This window comes from Apis mellifera, linkage group LG1 (assembly GCF_003254395.2).
Source record: "Apis mellifera strain DH4 linkage group LG1, Amel_HAv3.1, whole genome shotgun sequence".
NCBI classification, from domain to species: Eukaryota; Metazoa; Arthropoda; class Insecta; order Hymenoptera; family Apidae; genus Apis; species Apis mellifera.
The window spans coordinates 675,888-695,071 of record NC_037638.1 but is presented as its reverse complement, the minus strand read 5'-3'; the positions used below and the strand labels follow the sequence as shown (position 1 = coordinate 695,071).

Below are 19,184 nucleotides of genomic sequence, written 5' to 3'. Positions count from 1 at the left end.
GTTAGGCCGTTTACACGCCCTTCAGAGTCCACGGGGGCCCCCCATTTACGATCATCTTGCGAGCGAGCGCGCAATTCCTTCGACTTTTCTTCGAGCGGACGCTTTGTGAGGAATGGCCCACCCGCCGCCCCTTGTTTGCCCCTATTTAACAGCGGCAACAATGCTAACACGCCTCGAGCTTGTAACGAACACCTCGATGCCATTGACCATTGGTCAACGCTTTGGAGGAAGGTTTAGAAATCGTCGGACAACGGGAAGAAGAAAACGGGATCGAAGCTTTTCCCTTCCCTCCCGTGAGAGAAGAATGGAGATTTTACGAAACCTCTTTGAAACCGAGTTCGGATCACTTTTGCGAGCCACGAATGACCGTTTAATCCGTCGTGAATCCGCGCCTTTTATCTTTCCAAACAAATATATGCGCGTCATAATTCGAAAATTATTGAACTCACATTTCTTCATCGCGAACGCGAATTCGATTCTGATCTAACCCTGGTACAATTGCGTTATATACAAAACGGACGCAGCAACAGCGTTGTGGAATCCATCGATAATAATATTTATTGGATGTTACCGGACGCGTAACGCAACGGCAGAACAATTTACGTTCCCTTTGATGTTTCGAGCCTTCCTTTCAATAGCGTCTCGAAAGGATCGCGAGACTGTTTGGGAGGAAGGGCGAGAAGCGTTTTGTGCTGCAGCAGTGGCGCTGAAAGGGAAGGCTCTCCGGTTGCGAAACCAACGAAACGATGCCGCGGGCAATCGTTAATAATAAGAGTGTATTATGAGCCGCGGAATCAAAGTGTAGCGTGCAATTACGTGTCAATTCCGTCAACGTATTTCGTCACGCTGCAGGATGCCTTCGGTGACCAAAAAGGAAACAACACCCTGCGTTCCCGTGTGTGTAAGTAAGCAAGTACGTAGGCATACCTGAGAGAGGCGTTCGTCGCGTCGTGTTTCTTCCTTTCTTTTCCCAACTTCGTTGCCTCGACGCACTTTCCTAGTCTCCGCGCATTGGCGTGGAAACCGATTTCTAATTGCTCCTTGTTCATCCAATAATTCCACGCGCCTCCTTCTTCCCTCAGTCAAATCGATACTCCTTCGTCGTATTTCATCGCAACAACTGATTCGCGATAATTGATTAAAATGCAATTTCAAAGGTGATCTATATTCAATTGTTTGACTAGAGAGAGAAGAGAACACGGTTCTCGACGGATAAAATAAAAAAAAACTCTGGTTTTCGTTTGTCGAGGGAGAAGAAACAGAGAGAGAGAGAGAGACAACGGAGGGTTACATCGCACCCCTACGGCTTTCGTTTATTCCTGCGCCATTGTTTCGCGGTAACGTGGAACGTGGACGCGAGTCTAAAAGGCACGTATAGGCACGTTACACACACGCTCGGTTTACACGGAGCGTACAAGGCAAGCTGCAACAGCGAGGCCTCGTCATAACGGTCGTCTAAGAGGTTATGGGGAACACGGGCGACAGGACAGGCAGCAGCCAGGGGCCATTATTGTGTATACGGACGACGATCTTTATGTAAGATCTTACATGGGAGACCCATGGGGTCCTGCGGCGCACGCCCATATCGTGGAGGGTGGTTGTGCGGTTTCGCTATTTTTCTCTGTCCCTCCTTCCCTCGGAGGAGCACCTCTCCAATCTCTCCTCCCTCGTAAATCTGCCTAGGTGTTGAAACCGTTCGAGGCTTCAATGTGATTCGAGGGTTGAAGGAAGAACAGATAGTTCGATCCTTGGATTTGTCGATCGAGCAAAAGTTTACTCGCATACCGAAATGGAATGGAAATGTAAATTTTGTTTGCCTAACGTTTCTCTTCTCTCCTTCCTTCCCGTTATTTAATTTATCGCTTATCGGGTATCAAGAAAATGTAAAAAAAATATCGTACGTCTCTATATATATATATATATATACCTTAAAGCGGTATCTTTAACGTATCAAATGTTTGTAGAGAGCGAATCGTAGTCTTGAAAATTATGAGCGTGTCAAAGTTATACGTATAAATTGTCCATCGTTGATTTAAACTCGAAGGCAATAATGTATTATTCTTGGTCAATTTTATTTTCCACGTAGAGTCGTAAACACGCGTTTTTTCTTTTCCGCGCACGTTGGAACATCTCGATGAAGCGGCCGATCCGCTCGATACACAAGGAAATCGTGACGGCTAGAGGGGTCCCGTGAGCGAAAGCGGCAACAGGTGGCAAGGAAAAGCGGACGAACGGCCGCGCGCGTGAATCGATCACGGAAACGAATCCCCCTTTGTTCGCTCCCCATTCATTCCCGATTCGACATACCCGTCTATACGATTTTCATTTTCACCCAATTTTCGTAAAGAGAGCGAGCGAGAGAGAAAGTAAAAACAAAAAGAGGAACACACCTTACGCTTCCAGAAATCCAGGGAGAAAACACGGACGGTCCGTGGTAAAAAACTTCGATCAATCGTGCCGCAGGGCCAGCTTCGAAAAAACAGATTCGAGCGGCGCGCTGAAGAATCCCAATCTTCACGGTTGACAATTGACACGATCGTCGGTCATTAAGGAGCTTGTAGGTACACGAGCTCTCGCTCAGAAAACCCGTGTCTTTTTTTCACTTCGACTCCCACCACCGCCACGGGTTCACGAGTCCTTCGCTCTCGTGAAGGTATTCATCCCCGCCGCACGCCGGCAGAAAAGGGAGAGCCATTAATTGGCCTCGTTCCCCGAAAAACGGAGGAAAACGTTGGAGCGGCACCGATCTCGTTATAGCCGTCGCGTGTATAAACAGAGCGCGCTAGTGGTGGTAGTAGTGGCGATAGGTAGGATTGGTAGGGGCAAACCCTAATGAGGATCCCCTACCATGGACTGGCCGACCGGCCGCCGCAAAGTAAATGAGCAGGTGCCTCTGGTATGCGCCCCGCCTACGCTTTCCACTTGCTCTTGTCCTCCACCTCGAGTCGCTCCTTCCTTCCTTTCTTTCTTTCTTCTTTCCCTTTTTCCGCGTCATCCAGATTAGGAAAAGCGGTTCTGATATATTCCCACCAAAAGGACAAATTATCCTTCTCCTCCTCTCCTTCCTCTCCCCTCCCTGTTGTCGTTCGATCGTTCGAGCCGATTACATTAGAGGACGCATTAGGCAGGTCAGGTATCATAATTCAGGATTAATTTTTCAAAGGGTCGACTTCGTTAGTTAGCGAGTAGTTAGCCGCGCGAGCTTCTCTTCTCCTTTTTTGCGAAGGGACACTTGTCGCGTTTAATCTCCCAGTTGGTGAGTTTTTTCGAGTCGCGTGTGTGAGTGCGCTCGCGTGTGTTTCCCTGATTAACACGATACGGCGATTTCGGTAGCGAGAACGGGACGGTATTTGAAGGATCGATCGTGTTGGGGGTAATTCGCACGTTTGTCCATCGTCGGTCGTTAGACTTTTCAACCTTGAAAGACCTTCTCAAGGTGAGTAGACACGGCTACATGTTCGGCTAAATCGGGAGGAGAGTTCTCGGAGCTAGACTCCTCTTCTAGGGTATATACGCGGCCGTGAAGTGGTCTTCGAGACAGAACAAACCCGCGCGCTTTTTAATACAGCGCTGCGCGTTGCGTGTCGGACGAACGTGCGGACGCACCACGTGTTTGCTTAAAATCTTGACGCATGACCGACCGATTTGTTTTTCCATTCGCAGGGCCGCGGCTACCAACTCGTGCCCGTTAATCTTCCAAACTTTCCATTACGAAATCTAATAATTTCGTAATTCTTTCCAAATATCATCGCGTGACAAATACAATTAAATTATCCTACTTTTCTTTTGTGTCCTATCAATTTTCCGCGAGAGAAAAATATTTTCGAATTTCATATTTTATCTTACTGTTAAAAATTCCAACTTTCTTACGTCCATCTCTATGAGATAGGGGGAAACAAAAATTCGTCATCCGTTTCCTCCAATAAGAATAAATAGATATCGAGTGGAAAGATCCGATCCTGCTTCCCCGCTAGACGAGTCATCGTCCGTCCTTCGTGGATGTTACGCTATTGGTGACACACGCGTGTCTCGCTCGTTTCCCTCATCTCGATCCTCTTTGTACATTGGCTCCGGGAGGAGGAGGACAGAGCCCCGTCCTACGGATCTCCTCGTTCGTCGCGGTATGTAAATACGTGGAACGAGGAGCCCGGCTCCTCATCTCGGACGGCCGACCGACCGCGGTGCATCGTATCGTATTCTGCCGCCATTTGTCTTCGCGATCCGGGATTACGTTACCACGATGATACACGATGACATTTATTTCGGGATTTGTATACGGGTCGGCCGTGGCCCTTCCCTCCAACTTGTCCGATCCTACGTGAACGCATCTTTCGTCGACTTGCCCGCGCGACTGTCCCTGTAATGACCGTGGAACGCGCTCGAAAGTTTCGCCGTCATCGTAAACCAGTCCCATCATTAAAGGACCGAACGAAGATATTTGGATTTCTTTTCTTTTTTTTATTTAGATCGTTGGATTTTTTATCCTACGATCTTGTTATCAATGTTGAATACTTTTTCACTCGATCAATATCAAATTATTCCACGATAAAGTATTTTTGAAGTTAACGGGACCTCGCGAGGCTTTCGAAACTGAAGAAACGCGGGAAAAATTGTGTAAACGCAGATGCCGTTAAGGAGCCGCCACCCCAGCAACGAGATAAAAAGGGAGCACGTGGCAAAGATCAAACAGCTGGATCATCTCGTGCGTGCGTGCCTTTAGGTAAGGATCTTTTTCTTGCGGAAAAGGTGGGTACACGTTCGACCCAGGTGCAACCTCAGAAACCTTGGAAGGCGTGCGTGACAATGCGCGTACGCGCGTGTGGGATCGTCGTGATGTGACGTGAAAGTCGTTCGAAAAAAGAGGAGAGAGAGAGAGAGAGGAAAAAAGAGGAGACGCGGCTTCCCTTCGACCAATACCGCATGAGAGAGAATATTTATTGTTTAAGAGGATAAAAAGTGAAATTTCTTTCTCACGTACGTGACACTTCAATCACGCGCAATTTTCTATCACGAAGAAATACGCGTATGATAAGAAACGATCACGATCGATATAATATCCTAGATGTAGAGAATGAATCAGCTACGTCACAAACAAGATACGTCAATTGGCGATAGGAATGGAGGAAACAACGAAGCGAGTGACGCGCCTTTGTGAATATACTCGTATGCATGAGCCAGCGTCGAATCTGTAATTGTTGTATGTTTAGATTTTACGGGTGAAAATGCGTGGGTAGGTTGGCAGCCGGGCTCGAAAACGCGAGTTTCGCCTAGAAAATGTCGCTGCGAGTCCTATCTAATTAAATCTAATGACACGAATCAAGCAACTATTCTAATACAAGAGTGGTAATTCATTTATCGCGAACCTATCAATTTGTCTTAATTATACCGTGGCTAGATTCGCAGTTTTGGCAGATATTTTCGTCGCCTCGCACGATCGAACGTGCAAACGAAAAGATTACGATTTGTCGAAAGAGTTTATTAAAAATTATTATTAAACTAATTGATATTTTTTTCTTCTCTTCTTTCATTTCGATCAATAAAGTGAGATTCTTCTAATAAAAGCACGTCGTTAATATGGAAACGCGTGGTTAATACGCAGCAAATACGTTAATACGTCTCTGTGTAATATTTGAAAGGAAATAGACGAGCATTGAATATATTCATGTACGAGTTCCTAAAATAAATCGTCTTGAGTATTCTGCACTTTACGGTTCTTCGTAGTATGGTATCGGGCCGTGCGTCTTTGGTTCTTCCGTTAAAAAAAAAGAAAAAGGAAAAAAACAAAAAGGAAAAAAACAGAAAAAGATGGTAAACACTAACGTCTAGAAAAAATTCAAATGGTCGGAGCGACCACTTAGCGAGTACTTTCGATGTAGTGGACACGTGTCTAAAGCGTGGCTAGAACCTTAACCACGTGTCAATATCTCAAGGGACGTTTTGTTTACGAAAGTCATAGACGAGGCGAGACACGTTAAACATTTTTATCGAAGATGTCGGAGAAAAAAAAGTTGCCATTTATTACACCTACGACGCCTCAACTACGACGATTGTGTAGATATATTTCATGCTTCGTTTCACGAAATGATATACATACATACATACATGTGTACTTACTATACACGTTCGACGAGAGATAAATAATATGCTTGAAACTTGCAAAGGACGACAAAAACTCTGCTTATCTTCTGTTTCTTCACTTTTTGTAGATCACTTCACAGAATCGATTCTACGAGAAATTCTTTGCCTACTCCTCGTGTTTACGAACGGTTATTCGGGAACAACTGTCACGTGACCCCATGCGCGCAACACTTGTTGCGCAGTAACATAAAGAACACACGAACGAATAATACGATATAGGATAATAAACATTGCGTTTCTTTTTTCTTTTAAATCCGTCACAATGGAAAGAAGGTAACGAGAAGGTCGTCGTAATTTGTCTGCAAGGCATCAATTCCCATCGACTTTTAAGATTCTCAACATCCTGTGCAACGTGTTCCTTATCAACGAGCTTTTGCGCGCGCAAGCACGCATCCTCGGCGCGTGGGCAGGCCGTAGTAGAGAAACCAGTAAAAGAGACTTCCCTCTCTGTCTCATTCTTCACTTCCATCGAGCGAATCCACCACGACTCTCTTTCTCTGTCTCGTCATCGGTTACCTTGCCGGTAAAAACAGCACGAGGTGGCCGGTCGCGCGAACATGGGTAGGGGGATAGGCGTGGTTCGATTCTCGTAGGTGCACTCGGAAACGATAGTGTTCGTGCGCCCACCTCGTGCCTACTGAGCTCGGTTAGGCCGACGAGAACACGAAGGGGGGCGAGTCTGGCCGAACAGTAACGACAGTGGGGATAGCTGTCACGGGTCGAGCGGTGGGGAGAGAAGGGGAGTTAAGGTTCGCACACACGAAAATCAGTGGGGACGCGGTCTGTGTACGTGTAGAAAGAGAGGGGCGAAGGGAGTCGAACACGGCCGAAGGTGAAACCCGCGAGCCGTCGTAGTCTCGCAGTCGGCGCGAGACCGCGCTACTGGAAGGGTCGGTGTGTTGTCATATATGTGGATGTACGCAAACGCCTCTCTCAGATTCTCTCTTTCCACCACACTCGCCTTATAATCACCTTACTCGCACAAGATAATATCAACAACGATAAACAAAATCATTAGACGACAGAATATAGGAGGAAACGTGCGAGGAAAGAAGAGACGAAGTTGACTGCGTGTCGCGAACCACCCCTTCCCGCTCACCGAGTGACCAAACGAGAGAAACGGTTTTTTTTCCTCGTCTATACGTACGTACATAGAGAAGGGACGGCCGTGTTCGTAAATCGCGTCCAAAAGTTAAGTACACGCGACCGAATTCGAAAGCTACAACGATATCGCTGTACGCTACGACGTTTACAGTTTAATAATTGAAAACGGTAAGCCGGGGGTGTGATTTTTTAGAGAAGAAATACACGATCGGTTGGATACCGACGGACCGAAGAAGTCTGTGATCTCGATGTGCCTGGTTCTATATTATTTACGAAACGTATCGGTTTGTAGCGTGTTTGTGCGCGCCGCAGCTCACGAACAGAACTGGGAATAAGTGCGTTCGCACGAACGTGTGTGTTCACCGAGCAAAGGATACGCTTTTCACAAGAAAGTTGATCGAGCGAGGAACTTTTCCTCCGTAGTGCCATTTTCTTCGATGGAAATATTAGAATTAAACTAGTGAGAGACAGAATAATAATAATAATAATAATAACGAGTGTCGTTTCTCTACCTATTCTATCGTGGATAGAAAAACGAAAAAGGTATGATAACTGGGGCGCGGCGTGGATTGTGTGTGATATCCGATTTACGATCGATCATCGAAGGATTATTGGTGTTGATTGTTGTTTAATAACCGTCTATATTTACCACTTGGGTTGTGTTACCGACCGTGCAAGAAACTCGTTGCGACGGCTCGGAGACAATCGCTACTGTGATAACGAACGATATTCGTTTTAAAAGTAAATCTAGTGCCTGTCTTTTGTGATCCGTGACATCACTACCGTCGGAAGTTAACACTCGAATCGACTTCGTTTAACTCACATCGTGGAAGGAGTTGAATTTTGAAAGCATCGGATGCGCGGGAGCTTTTAGCGAACAGCGGGTAAGCCATAAAAGGCCAATTTCTTTTACCTCGTTACATTGACATTACGCGGCACGCTGAGATCGAGATACACACACGCGTTATCTATCGGTCGAGTGCTTGTATTGCAGGATTATACGATCGTAGTTTAAATCTATACAACGTAATTATCGATACGTATCGTCGTATTTATCGAATTTTCGCGATCGAGGTTCGCGCACAACACTCCGTTATTTTTACGCCCTCTCCCGATTCTGAAAAAATAAACAATTCGACCAGCCATTTTTAACCAATGCCATTTTTACGCGCATGCGTTATGTAATCCTTCATATGAATTATCCATTTCGGAAATATCCTGTAACAATGTTTCGTTCGAGGAATTATTTAAAAAAAAAAAATTACTTTTTCATTTATATATACCCTATAGATATATCACGCATCAGAATATCGACGAAGAAAATAAATTTCACGTAGAGAACGCGAGTGTAGGAGCTACACGATGGTCAATAATTGATATCAAAGCCTTTTTTTTTTTTCTCACCCTCGATGACAGCGTGGAGCGCATTTATAATCCGTGTCGCACACAACTCTCCTCCCATCGTCACGTGCGAGGGCGGTTTAATGCCATGCGTCGAACTCGTTGAAGCGTCGCGGCGCTAAGCGTCGGAAGTAGAGCGGATGCGCGTGTTACGGCGTGAACGCGCGTGAACATCTCTTTTCACGCTCGACCTTTTCCATCCAATAACGTCGTTAACGTAATTTATAAGCTTAGTTTAATTTTATCATCGGTGAAAATCAAACTTGTCGCGTTTCGAGGTGATCGCTTTTTTTTTTTTTTCTACCACTCGTCAAGTTTCACGTGGTCACACGCAGACAACCGTGTTCTCTTCCGTTTGTTATTCTTCTTTTTTTACCGTCAACCTGTTTACACACCGAACCTGCGAACTCGTGCTCGCGTTCACCACTCGTGTTGGTAGGAAACTTTTTTTTGTCGCTGGTTTAACCATCTTGGTAGCTCGTCACGTGCGAGGGTGGCTTAATATCGGAAGTGGAGCGAACACGCGCGTCAGCCCAGCCACGTAGAACGATCTGTTACGACCAATCTCTTTTACGCGTGTTCCTTCACGGCTCGTGACTCTGATGCGCGTGCTAAGCGTGACGCGCGCGTGCTAATCCTTTGTGTCGATGCTGCCAACGTATATCGGGGCGCATGCTCGTTTCACGCAAAATTTCGTCGTTCGACAATTTCGTTTGGCTTTGGTAATAATCGAAGGATCGAATCGTTGCCCAGCGTATATCTTTATTATATGTTAATTTTATATAATACCAACCGTGTGTTCCAACCGTGTGTACGTATTTCGCGCATTCAAAACGCCACGTTGCAAAAATTTATTCTCAGTAGCAAGCTGATTCATATCGCGCGAAACGTAGAATTTAGAATACCCAAGAGGTATGCTCGTTTCCATTATTGACGTAACGATTGCATTAAAACCCGTCACGCGAAACAAACTGGCGCATAATGATGTATCCATTGACACGAGGCGTAATAAAATTTATTCAGCCGTTATAGAGGGCAATGAAACATTAATCGTGCGAACCGTAGCCTCTATTGTCTTAATCGGAACCCGTACACAACGATAAACGACGAACGAACGAAGCGAGCGCTCTTCTTTCGGCGGGTGAAAAAGCGAGATGGCGTAAGACGGTGCACCAGGTGTCAGGTGTCACGGCTGTCCGGTTTCATTTGCAAACACACCGGACAACAAGAACATTTCTTGTCGATTCCTCTCCTCGCGCTTTCTTCCAGCTGATGCTTCTTCCGCCGATGATACGTTTCTTCGAACAACGTATCCTTTTTTTCCAAAAAAAAAGAAGAAGAAGAAAAACTTTACTTACTTTTCTTCACTCGTCAATATCGACCAAGAGTCGTGTTGTTCAATTTTTTTTTTACAACAGTCGATTCGTGCCGAACCGATTCTAGAACACACATCCGTTCCAACGCTCTAATGCTTGGTTCGAGCCTCTCCTCCTCCCTCTCGGGCGAGGATAGAGGAGCGCGTGTCGCCTGCTGTTGCCCGCGAGGATTGCGCAATTCCTCTCCCGATGCCGATCTTGTCGGAGAGGTCGCCACGGTGGAAAAAAGATCGCGGAGCGCCGCCCATCGGCCGACTCGTCATTCGTCGATCCGTATCTACGGTGCACGATTTATCGCGGTTTACGCACATATTCGCGGGCGCCGGTCGACGGCGGCGGCGGCAGCAGCATCGCTATACGGGCAGCTGCATCAAGACCAGGGCCGCCCTGCGCATAATGATACATTGCGCCGGACATGAAAGTTATAAGCTTTAATTCGAGGCTCGCGCGATTCGCCGTACGGTGACCGTATATCGATCGCCAATTTGCTATGCAGATCCAAGGCCTTTCGGTGCGCTCCCTGCCGCAGCCCCTGCAATCTTCCCCTCCCCCTTACCACCCTTTTCCCCCGCACTCGAAGGGCTCCTCTCGCTCCCACCGCCGCCACGCGGGAGCAGAAATAGAATAAGCGAGGATTAAAGTACGCGCTATCTCCGCGATAAGATTATACTCTGCCTCCAATCCGGACACGATTGCACGTCCTGCCGTTTGTGCCCACTTTTCTTATTTCCCGTGTGTTCGCATGCTGCCCTCCTCGGCACGGTTACGCGTCCGCGTCTCTCCGCGTCCATTCGTCCTCCCCTCGGTGTCATCTCGGCCACGTGATCAAACTGTGCGACTCGATAAAGGCGAAACGAATTTTTCCCCCTCCTCCGATGACCGTCCTCTCCGATCGAAAATCCAGCGTTCCAACCGTCCATTCTATTATCCGCGATACAATAAAATTCCCTTGCTTTTCTTGAATTTCGTATAGTTTATTCTTGGTGGCAAACGTGTAATTTGAAGGAGATAGAGGAAAAGGAAAATATCGAAAGTTGGCGTATTTCGTTTCCATTGAGGATTGCGGGATGTTCGAACACGGGCAATCTCTCTCCGCGTGGCGTTGCAATTAGGAAATCCATTCGGTGTAATTGCGCAAACGAAGCGGCGATGGCCGGTAGCCTGCTCGCTCGGCTACCGCGTTTAATCAAACGCCTATGGTCGTCTACTTGACCATTTACCCGTAGTGGCCTGGCCGATATCGAGGCCTGCCATGTCTGCGCTCCCCTTTTACAGCCTCCCCACGGTAGTAGTACGCGCGTTTTCGAGGCGGCCGCACCTGATCGTTGCTTCCATCCGATTGTCGATCGGACGAGATCAAGCCCTTGGTATCTCGGTAGCCAATCGGCGAATGCGCCTGCGCCAAGGACGAAGACGATAACAAAGACGACGATGTCGATCGTCGGCGGTCGTAATGGCCGCCGATTAAACGATTTAACTATCCCCGTTCTCTGGTGGTGGACTGCGGTAAATTGTAGAGTATGTTCGAGGGGCTGGACGTGACGTCGAAACTGGATCGAGACCTGAGCGCAGCCACGCACAGATGTGACTCCGTCCGATCTTGCGTTTCGAAACCCACGATACAAGTTTTTAATATCTCGAATATTTCGAATCTCAATCTCTTTCATACTGATTAATGAATTTTCTTCTTCTTCTTCCGATGCAATTAGAATTTTGGAAGAGAAAGCTTAAGCTCTCGATTCCAGTCATACGAATTTTCTTCTCTTTCTTGCAATAGCAGGCCATTTTCTTCTTTCCTGAGTACAATAGAATTCAAATTTTGGAAAAGAGAGCTTAAAGAGACAAGAGAGCTTTCGATAACGAATTTTCTTCTCCTTCTTCCAATAACAGGCCACTTTCTTCTTTCTTAAGTACAATTAGAATTTTGGAAGAGAAAGCTTAAACTCTCGATTAATAACGAGTTTTCTTCTTCTCCTTCTTCCAATACAATTAGAATTTTAGAAGAGAAAGCTTAAGCTCTCGATTCCAGTCATACGAATTTTCTTCTCCTTCTTTCACTAACAGGCTATTTTCTTCTTTCCTAAGTACATTAGAATTTTGGAAGAGAAAGCTTAAGTTCTCGATTCCAGTCATACGAATTTTCTTCTCCTTCTTCCAATAGTAAGCCACTTTCTTCTTTCCTAAATACAATGGAATTCAAATTTTGCAAAAAAAAGCTTAAGCTCTCGATTCCAATCATATGAATTTTCTTCTCCTTCTTCCAATAGCAGCCATTTTCTTCTTTCCTAAATACAATGGAATTCGAATTTTGGAAGAGAGAGTTTAAACTTTCGATTAATAACGAGTTTTCTTCTCCTTCTTCCAATAGCAGGCTATTCTCTTTTTTCCTAAATACAATGGAATTCGAATTTTGAAAGAGAGAGTTTAAACTTTCGATTAATAACGAGTTTTCTTCTCCTTCTTTCAATAGCAGACTATTCTTTTTTTTCCTGAGTACAATTAGAATTTTGGAAGAGAGAGCTTAAACTCTCGATTAATAACGAATAGCAGGCTATTCTCTTCTTTCCTAAGTACAATGGAATTCGAATTTTGGAAGAGAGAGTTTTAAACTCTTGGAAATTTATGGAGATTTTGCCAAAAGTTTCGAAAGGAGGAAGAAAACTGCAAAATTACAGTTTATTATTTTTTTTGTCGAGTTCGTCAGAGATCATGGTTAATTTCGTGGACGAAAAGTTTTGATCGGGCGATGAATATCGGGTGGATCTTTTGTCCTTTGAGCAAGTTGCTCGCGTAATTTCGACGGTGTGCACGCCCACGGAAATCGGACGACCCAGGTCGTAATGATCGAGCATTATGCTAATTGCGCGCGAGAACAAATCTCGCTCTCGTGTAACGCACACGAGGAGAGGCGAATTGTCACCTGCGTGTACAAAGATTGTACGCATTGGCGGGGAGTGGGATATGTGATGCAAATTGCAGTCTTGCCGCGCTCGTAGTTCGTGCTTAGAGAGTACGTGGCTATTACGTTTCAAATGTAAACGCTGCATAAAGGACACTCCATGCATTGTTAGGCTAATGGCCTAATGAACCGAGCAAAGTCTTGACGGAAGAAAGGATCGAAAGATACGTTTGACCCGCGCGAAACGAGGCGGAGCCCAGTGAAAAACTCGTCGCGAGATTTAGGTTAAAGGTGATGCATAGTGTCACTCATCTTTCCATATACGGTATCCATAAATATAACGTTCAATCACCAGCCTATCTCTATACCTATTGCCCGTAAACGTTAATTAAAATATCGACACCAATGTTTCATCGACGTTTTAGGGATTTTATTTAAAGAAAAAAAAAGAGAATCGAAATTTTTAAATTTTTTCGATCACGCATATGAGTTTAAAATTTGACTTTTTCTTCTCCTTCTTCCAATAGCAGGCCATTTTCTTCTTTCCTGAGTACAATGGAATTCGAATTTTGGAAGAGAGAGCTTAAACTTTCGATTAATAACGAGTTTTCTTCTCCTTCTTTCAATAGCAGTATATTTGACTGACTTTTTCTTTTTCATCAAACGGTCAAATTTGACTTTTTCTTTCTCGAAAACGAAATGGTTCGATTTTAAAACAATGATCTCTATCGATAATTTTTTTTGATTTGACGTCGAGGAAGATTTCTTTTACGATATCTGTAAAGATAAGAACGGAAATTATACACATATTCAATTATCTCTGAGAGATTACGGTAAATATGAATTCGTAAAATTGGAAACGCGATATAGAAGGAATTGGAAAACGGTTTAGGCTAAAGTTATAAATAAGACGAGAGCGTAAGAGCGAGGCGTAAGGAAACGAAACAGGTAGAAAGAGCCGTGTGAATCTTTATCTGGTTAATTCGTCGGTTCGGTGAAAAGACTCGGGGCCGAGGGCCGAGCGCGTAGGTGGCTGGCCATGAAGTTTCCTCATCGGTTCGCAGGTGTAACGCGCGACCAATCCCTTTTTCACGATATATTATCCTCCTCGCTCGTCCCTGGCCGCCCGAGAGAATTATGTGGAAAGTACACCGGCTTTCGTAAAAGCGTCGCCTATTTCTCTTCACGATTTCTACGTCCTCCAACCAAGATCGTCTTGGTGCTCGATCGTCCGAATTATTTCGTCCTCGTCCGAAACTCTTCCGTCCCGAAAACGCGGCATAAATTCTCGTCCCGAAACGGTGTCAACGTTTCTTTATGCTAATCCACCTTTCTACGCCGCGAATCTTTCCTTCCTTCGAAAAACAAAAAGAAATAATAATAACAATAATAAATTTCTCAGAAGAATACGAAGGATTGCAGATTGCAATTTTTTTTTCAATCGAGAATTCTTCTTCAAATGCAGATTTTTTTTCAATCGAGGATACCAGGATTCTTCTTCAAATGTTTAAAAAAAAGGCGATACAATTTTTCCTCTCCTCTCCTTTCTTTTTTTTACTTTGAAAATTCATTTTTCGTTTCGATGTCTCTCCATAAATATATAAATATACGTACACGCACGCAGGTGAAAGAGGTATTTTCGAGACGAGGGGGAGGGGGAAGGAGGATGGAGTTGTTAACCGTAGCGTGAAGCGGTTCACGGGGATTGCCTGTCGGTGGTGGGTGAAAGCGAGGGTTGCGCTGGAGGGGTTGCTCACGCGTCCTTGACCGTGAATTCATCATCCCCGGTTGGCGAGCAGCGAGCAGGTTGGTCGGGTCGTACGGTAGGATGCACACACCGCAGGCTATCTCGTCTCGTGCTTTGCTCCTCTAGAAATCAATAGCGCTCTCGTCTGTGCCGGCGGAAATTGTGCCAGCCTCTCGACCAGGAACTCGACCGTATCTTGCTTCGTCCCGATATCGAACGCCTTCTCCAATCGTTCGTCGTACGAATTCGATCAAATTGTCGAAATTAAACGCGATCGATGGTGATTAAAAATTGATTTAGACAAAAGAATATCTTCTTTCCCCCCAAATTGTATTCATTCGATTTTGCACGAGGATACATCGAGATAAACAGGTGTCAGGAGTTTTTAAGCGCGATCAACGTGGAAAATGTGGACCGCGTTCCGAAAACGAAGAGATATCACAAACGTATTATTATGCAGATTTAATTCCCAGTTAATGTAACGGAGAGCCGGATAGCGTGTCGATTCGATTAATTGTTTTATCGGCCGACCGTTTCCATTTGGCGTGTTATTATCGGAAATCTTGCTTGCCTTTATCCGCGTTCCTCGATTGAGATATTATTCGCCTGGATATGATTCCTTTTTTATCGCGCACCAGAAACGTGGATTAGAGAGAACAGTAGCTGAGCCGCTGTTACGCTCCTGTTACGCGTAGGTAAGCCAGAATCGCGAAACCATAAACGAACGAGCAGCGCGGAGATTTCATTTTCGCGAAAGATTTACGATCGAATCGATTGTAGATTTCCGTTTTGCAACGTTCCACGCGGTGACGGCCGCGTAAAACTATGTATTACTCGGTATAGATCGGCCGACAACCAGGACGACGGGGGGTTCGGTATCACAACTGGGGAAAATATGACGAAAACCTATCTATCCTATGGCCATACCACGTATATATACATATATATATATATATATAGATCGCACGTAGCCAAGTACAAGCCGGCCGAGCGATAGCTACACGTATCTGTCCACGTTTCATGCCCACGATCTCGTGTAATACTCCCACTAAACGCGAGCTGGTTTTAACAGAGTAATTAACGCCCACGCGCGCCCGTTAACTGCCAGCAGCGATCGACTTTGCTTTCAGAACAGGATGATTTGCTCTTGATATCCGTTGATTTTCGCGCTCGAAGGAAACATCGATGGGATCCGCGTCCCGTCTTTCTAGATTTTTCAAGAAGCTAAAGAAAATATCGATTAAAAGATTTAAATCGATGGAGACGAATATTTTCGTTTCCGACAAATTGCCAATTAATTTACGCTCGAGTAATTTCTATCTCTTCCATTCCTCGTCCTATTAACGCTAGAGACGACGGGCCAGATATTAAAGTTCATCGTTTAAATTACGAATAGTGATTTAATTGAGTCGCAAGGACGCGTTATTACAGGCCCCGAGGGGCGAGCGTACGAGAGAAGGGAAGGAAGGTGGCGAGAAGATCGTGAGAACGCTGGCGCGGAAATCCACGGCACGTTTTTCCACAGCTGTTCTCTCTCCCGGAATTCCTGGACTGTTTATATAGGTCAGGAGAGGCGCGTGGCGCCTATCGATCGACCCTGGAGTCGGAGTTCAAGGTCGCGCATCTCGTTTCAGAGGCTGCGCCTCGCACACGTGCGATCCCGAGCCACCCCTCCTCGCGTTTTACGCCGGCTCTGCACCGCGATGCGTTCCGTCCGATGCTGGATTGCGATCGATAAAAAAAATTTTGGTTGAGAGCCTCTCGAAACTCTAATGAAATTTAATAATTCGACGCAACAATTACCCGTGTCGACTCTTTTCTCTTCCATTCTGTCCGAGGAAAAAGGGAAAGAAAGGAAAGAAAAATGTCAGAGTTAAAATAAACATTTGCACGAGATACGGCGAATGCACGATCGAATAAGTCGTCCCAACTTTTACCGCATTTGGATCGACGATCGTCTATCGAGAAAAAAAGAACGTAGCCGGGTATTACACGTTATAAAATCAACGAACCGAGAAGGAGGGAAGGGAGAAAGGGGGATAAGAAGTACCAGCTCGAAAATGCGCTCGATTAACATGGTTATCTTATAAAAGGATCGATAATCGTAATTCGAAGTTAATTCCTTTCGTCTGGATAAAATGTGTGTTCGTCCGGTTATTGGAGCGGCGTTTGTCCCTCACTCGCGGTTGCTCGTTTCCGTAACGACCGCTCAACGATGGTCGGCGCTAGGAAAACGATCATTCTCTATGGTCGAACAGGTAGCTGGGTTGGGCCGAGTCGTTAAGTAGGTGTACGCGTAGCTGCCGCAATCGCGAAGTCGCCAAAGAGGCTGGCTACCGGACTTAACGAGTGTGCCTCGCGATACATGGACGCTCGTTCTCTCTCTCTCTCTCTCTCTTCTTCGCATCGCCCTCCTCTTCCCTCGTCAACGACGCGCCGCTCTTACTGCTCCCTTTTTCGCGTTTATTCGATCCGCGCGCCAACAGGTATTCGATCTTTCTTTCTCCCTCCCTCCCACCGACTCCGGCCAACCGTGCGTAGATAGATAGATCCGGACAGGATGGGAATGCATCGAGATATCGATAGCACAACCACACCGGGCCGAAAATGAAGAACGACTTATATATACCTTTACTCTCTATGCGTGTACGTACGCGTATACGTGTATGGAGGGACAGAGAGAAGGCGTTATCGACGATCGGATCTTGGTCCTCTTCTCGAGATGGGCTTATGCTCGATCGTTCTCTCTCTCTCTCTCTCTCGCGTTGGCTCGTTGGCGAGCAGTGGTTCCCAAAAAAGGTATCCCTTGACAAGTTATATCGAGCAAGTCGAATACGTATATTTTTATTGTGCGCGGCCGATCGGTGGTGACATCTGTCTCCGTGAAAATCTAATAATCGCCAGGAACCATAGTTCGCGCTAGCCGCTCACACTATACATACATCGCTACTGTCGCTGCTGTTATTCGTACAATTTCTTCGAATAAATCGCGTTAAGATGCGTTCAAATTTTGAACGTGGTGTTCGCATTTATCTCGCATATCCGGATTATACCTCTCCTTAATTAATCCCTCGTATCCTCACCTGGCGGACGGAAAAAATTATCCCATTAACCGTGAAGAGTAAATGCAAAAGTTTGGTACGCGGGTCAGGTGCGCGTAGAGGGCGCAATCCCGAGGAGGAAGATTCACTCCGGTACACCTGTTACGAGCGGTGGACCTCTCCCTCTCAGAGGTTTCTCCTTCTCCGCCCTCTCTCTCGCCCCTCATTTGTAGGTATCGCGGCCCTCCCACCTCTCCGTTATTTGTTCGTACCCTAACTGCTTATGCTCGGTCTTCTCCTCTCTTCGGGGACCCGCGGCTCCTCTCGCGCGGGTAATAAATTCTCTCCGCTGCTACTTCTTCGCCTGTTCCTCCTCCTCCTCCTCCTTCTTCTCTTTCTTCTTCTTCTTCTTCGCCTTCGTGCGGGCCCTCCATATTCTACCGACAGTTTTTCTTCGCCTTATGTTCCGTCTCTCCGCGACTCTCCATTGTGCTGCACACACCGCCTTTAAAAGGTACTTTCATGCGGAGGCTCGAGCGAAAGGGTATCGATCTTCGATAGTTTCTCTACGAGCACGTTGATGCCGGTGCTCGCAATCGATTCCAGGGAACGACGTGTCGGTTAAGGTAATATCGCGATCTCTTTCTCTCTTCCTTCTTTTTTTTTAAATCTTCGTTTTTTTTCCTCGTTCGAAATGATTGGAAGACGCTCGATATTGGATTCGATATTATCCAACGAATCCACGATTTATTTAATAAAGGAATCGGACGTGTGTACGAGGTGTGATATTATTACCGGTGTAAATCAGATCCGGGGAGCGGAGACCCGCAACAAATCACCGGATAATTATCGATTCGAATCGAGACAGCGTCGATACGAGATCGCCTTTATCGATAGCGCGTGATAGAGAGGCATTAAATATCGGGACCGCGAGAAAGTAATCGGTGCCCGGACTCATTATCGGGCCGATAAGGGTTTATTAACGTTTTTTTTCTCTTCTTTTTCTCGCTCCTAATTCTTACCGATCCCCTCCCCAATTTTCCGCAACGAGATATTATCTCGCCGAGTTTCGAGCTTATCGCGATTCGAGTCGAATTTTTCGATCGACCATTTATGAATGAACGAAACAATTTCGACTAGCGTGTTGTCGCGATAATGGGAAGAGGAGTGTTGTTGCGTGAATAATGCATTTCCTTTTTTCTCCTCCCCGATTTCTCGATCCTCGATTAATTTCCTCGCCGTTACGACTCGATATGAATAGGTGTTGCGTTAATAACACGACAGGGAGCCGTGATTTTTCGATTGTTCGCGTGATCGAAAACCATCGGCCGCCTCGATTTTATTCGACCATCTTTCGAAATTGTTTCTCGTATGGAAACCGTTCCGTACCGAGATCGAGCGTTCGTTACTTCCTTTATAGCAGGTTCGAGTGTAATTCTATTTTTCTTCCTTTTTCCCCTCCCTTTTTGCTGGAATTT

General features: G+C 45.8%; 1 protein-coding gene and 1 long non-coding RNA gene across 5 annotated transcripts in view; one reads left to right on the top strand and one right to left on the bottom strand.

The window, feature by feature from the left end:
- Positions 1–6,576, bottom strand: part of LOC107965716 — a 48,483-nt gene extending 41,907 nt beyond the window's left edge. The window contains exon 1 of the long non-coding RNA XR_001706027.2: positions 6,115–6,576. This is a non-coding gene — a long non-coding RNA (uncharacterized LOC107965716). The remainder of the gene's footprint in view (positions 1–6,114) is intronic.
- Positions 1–19,184, top strand: part of LOC100577692 (transcription factor btd) — a 52,473-nt gene that overhangs the window by 7,338 nt on the left and 25,951 nt on the right. Inside the window, exon 1 of one of the 4 annotated variants that reach the window (XR_001706010.2) lies at positions 6,994–8,126. The exons of 2 other annotated variants lie outside the window; for them this stretch is intronic. The gene's annotated coding sequence lies outside the window, so the exon portion shown is untranslated. Of the gene's footprint in view, positions 1–6,993; positions 8,127–19,184 lie in introns of those variants that run through there. One more of the 4 variants, XR_003304966.1, reaches the window with a different exon arrangement.